Source organism: Hyla sarda, chromosome 6, assembly GCF_029499605.1.
Source record: "Hyla sarda isolate aHylSar1 chromosome 6, aHylSar1.hap1, whole genome shotgun sequence".
In the NCBI taxonomy this organism is placed as follows: domain Eukaryota; kingdom Metazoa; phylum Chordata; class Amphibia; order Anura; family Hylidae; genus Hyla; species Hyla sarda.
Genome location: NC_079194.1, coordinates 185618759 through 185622690, shown reverse-complemented (window position 1 = coordinate 185622690; position 3932 = coordinate 185618759).

Below are 3932 nucleotides of genomic sequence, written 5' to 3'. Positions count from 1 at the left end.
GTCCCAAACCCAGTACAGTAACAATTTGTAGAGACATTCTCTGGGTACATTACCATGCGGTCTCCACCACAGCCAATAGATAGCTGAGACAAGTGCAGTGGGCGAGGTGAGAGGAGGGCCTGCCCTATGTTTCCAGCTGCAGCAGGTGCTTACAGAGAATATCCTGGCGGAGAGCAGCTGAGGAGGAGGGGGTGTTTACTAACCCTTCCCGGGTGCTGTGTTATACACTACTACACTGCTCAAAAAAATACAGGGAACACCAAGATAACACATCCTAGATCTGAATGAATGAACTAATCGGATTAAATACTTTTGTCTTTACATAGTTGGATGTGCTGACAACAAAATCACACAAAAATTATCAATGGAAATCAAATTTATCAACCCATGGAGGTTATATATGGAGTCACACAAAATCAAAGTGGATAACCCCACTACAGGCTGATCCAACTTTGATGTAATGTCCTTAAAACAAGTCAAAATGATGCTCAGTAGTGTGTGTGGTCTCCACGTGCCCGTATGACCTCCCTACAGCGCCGGGGCATGCTCCTGATGAGGTGGCGGATGGTCTCCTGAGGGATGTCCTCCCAGACCTGGACTAAAGCATCTGCCAACTCCTAGACAGTCTGTGGTGTAACGTGGCATTGGTGGATGGAGGAGACATGATGTCCCAGATGTGCTCAATCGAATTCAGGTCTGGGGAATGGGCGGACCAGTCCATAGCATCAATGTCTTCCTCTTGCAGGAACTGCTGACACACTCCAGCCACATGAGGTCTAGAATTGTCTTGCATTAGTAGTAACCCAGGTCCAACCGCCCAGCATATGGTCTCACAAGGGGTCTGAGGATCTCATCTCGGTACATGATGGCAGTCAGGCTACCTCTAGCAAGCACATGGAGGGCTGTGCAGCCCCCCCCCCCCCCCCCAAAGAAATGCCACCCCACACCATTACTGACCCACCACCAAACCGGTCATGCTGGAGGATGTTGCAGGCAGCAGAACGTTCTCCATGGTGTCTCCAGACTCGTCTGTCACTTGTGCTCAGTGTGAATCTGCTTTTATCCGTGAATAGCACAATGCGCCAGTTGTCAATTTGCCAATCTTGGTGTTCTCTGGCATATGCCAAACATCCTGCACGTGTTGGGCTGTAAGCACAACCTCCACCTGTGGACATCGAGCCCTCATGGAGTCTGTTTCTGACTGTCTGAGTGGTCACATGCACATTTATTGCTTGCTGGAGGCCATTTTGCAGGGCTCTGGCAGTACTCCTCCTTGCACAAAGGCGGAGGTAGCGGTCCTGCTTCTGGGTTGTTTCCCTCCTCCGCATCTCCTGATGTACTGGCCTGTCTCCTGGTAGCGCCTCCATGCTCTGGACACTACGCTGACAGACACAGTAAACCTTCTTGCCACAGCTCGCATTGATGTGCCATCCTGGATGAGCTGCACTACCTGGGCCACTTGTGTGGGTTTTAGACTCCGTCTCATGCTACCACTTGAGTGAAAGCACCGCCAGCATTCAAAAGTGACCGAAACATCAGCCAAGAAGCATAGGAACTGAGAAGTGGTGTGTGGTCACCACTTGCAGAGGTGTCTTGCTAATTGCCTATAATTTCCACCTGTTGTCTGTTCCATTTGCACAACAGCATGTGAAGTTGATTGTCAATCAGTGTTGCTTCCTGAGTGGACAGTGTGATTTCACAGAAGTGTGATTGACTTGGAGTTATATTGTGTTGTTTAAGTGTTCCCTTTATTTTTTGAGCAGTGTACATTTTACTTGTGGTACTGAAGGCAGTTTACAATTTGAAGCGTGTTCTATACTATATACCATTGAAGGGTGTTTCTATACTGAAGTGTACATTTGTACTTAAAGGGTATGTAACTGGTACCTCTGATGGTCTGACTATGAGCGTAGAAGGGTGGTGTTAGCAGCACCAGGTGGTGGTGCAGGTCCAGAACTATGTAAGGAAAGATCCCAGCCCTCATCAAGGATGCAAGTAGTTGACAAGTTTATTCCATCATCAATATGATAGCAGTGGTAACAGAACGCGTTTCAGCGTAAGCCTTCCTTAGGTGTCTAGAAGGTTCCCACTGAAACGCATTCCTGTTACCACTGCTATCTTATCTTATTGGTGATGGAATAAACTTGTGAGCTACAGTGAACCCTCAACTTACAATGGCCTCAACATACAATATGTTCAACATACAATGGTTTCTGGATCATTGTAACTCGAAACCAGACTCAACATACAATACTACAGATGGTCCAGATCTGCAAAACGTGTCAAAACCCGTAAGAATTGACCAATCAGAATGGGCATTCACTGGTAAAACCCCTGTATTCCTGAAGTGCATGCACTGACTGGCTGTCTGGTAGCGCCCCCTACAGTACAGAGAGGTATTACATGTCCTGTACTACTCTTTACCTGTGCCAGGGATAGCTGCTCCAGGTGAAGACGGCTCCATGCTACTTTTTTAGGACATTGCGTGTACTGTGCAGGACCCTGAAGAAGCTCCTGTCCTCTACATAGACAGTGATTACAGCTCCCAGCAGATCTTTCTTACTGTTATATGTAAGGACTTGCTTTATCTATATTCATTATCTAATTATTTTTCTTTAATCCTCACCTTTTCCTATTTTTGGATGTCATTTTGGGGGCTTCAGAACCAATTACCAGGTTTTCATAGAGTTATGGTCACAACATACAATGGTCGTCCTGGAACAGATTAATATTGTAACTTGAGGGACCACTGTATTTGCATCCTTGGTGAGGGCTGGGATCGTTTTCTACATAGGACTGATCCCACAATACTTTAAAGGAGGAAAAACATTACTTCAGGCTTGGTAAGTCAAATAGAGCAGTCGGTTTTGCTAAACCACTGTTTCCTAACCAAATTGCCTCAGGCTGTTGCAAAACTACAACTCCCAGCATGCCCGGACAGCCAATGGCTGTCCGGGCATGCTGGGAGTTGTAGTTTTGCATCAGCTGGAGGAACCTTGTTAGGAAACACTGCAGTACTATAATCTTAAAACATAGGATACCTCCTGAGATTTCTTTTTCTTCTTCCCAGCATGCCCAGCTGGGCATACTGGGAGTTGTAGTTTTGCATCAGCTGGAGGCCCACTAGTTGAGAAACAATGTGCTAAACTGTACCACAGAATCTAAAGGCGCTTCTCATTGTTATGTAAATCCAGTTTATTAAGTGTCCTATGAAAGTTATGCATCTTTCTAAGGGTGCATGCACACCACGTTTTTGCTATACAGTTCCCGTATACGGTTTCAAGTTAAGAACCGTATAGAAAATCGAATGCATTGACTTTACATTGTAAACCGTATATCAAACGCATCATCCGGTTTACTCCGTTTTGCGTCTTATACGGTTTTGTCAGTTTTTTTTTTACCCAAAACCATAGTCTACCACATTTTTTGGTCCAGGTGAAAAACCGTATTACGCCTTATACGTTTTTTTTTTAACATGGGAGTCAATGGGAACCGTACAGAACCATATGTGCGTACGGTTCCATCTGGTTTTCACCATAAGTTTTTTGACTATGAACAGCTTATTTCCTTGGAATTTCAATCAAACAAGTGAAACTTTATTCAAAATGGAGTGAAAAGTTAAAAGCGTATACGTTTTTTTCTTAAAAACGGATGCAACCAGACATAATTTTTCAAACCGTATACGGTTTTTAACTGTATGCAGGTTTAAATTTGTACACACGTTTTCATACATTTTAGTCAGGTTTTGAGGAATTCGTTTATCATCAAAAACCTGATACAGGAACTGTATTGCAATGGATAGGTATTCCTTTGGATAGGGGATAAGATGTCTTAGCGCCGGAGTACCCCTTTTTTTTTTTTTTTTTTTTAAATCAACTGGTGCCAGAAAGTTAAACAGATTTGTAAATCACTTCTATTAAAAAATATTAATC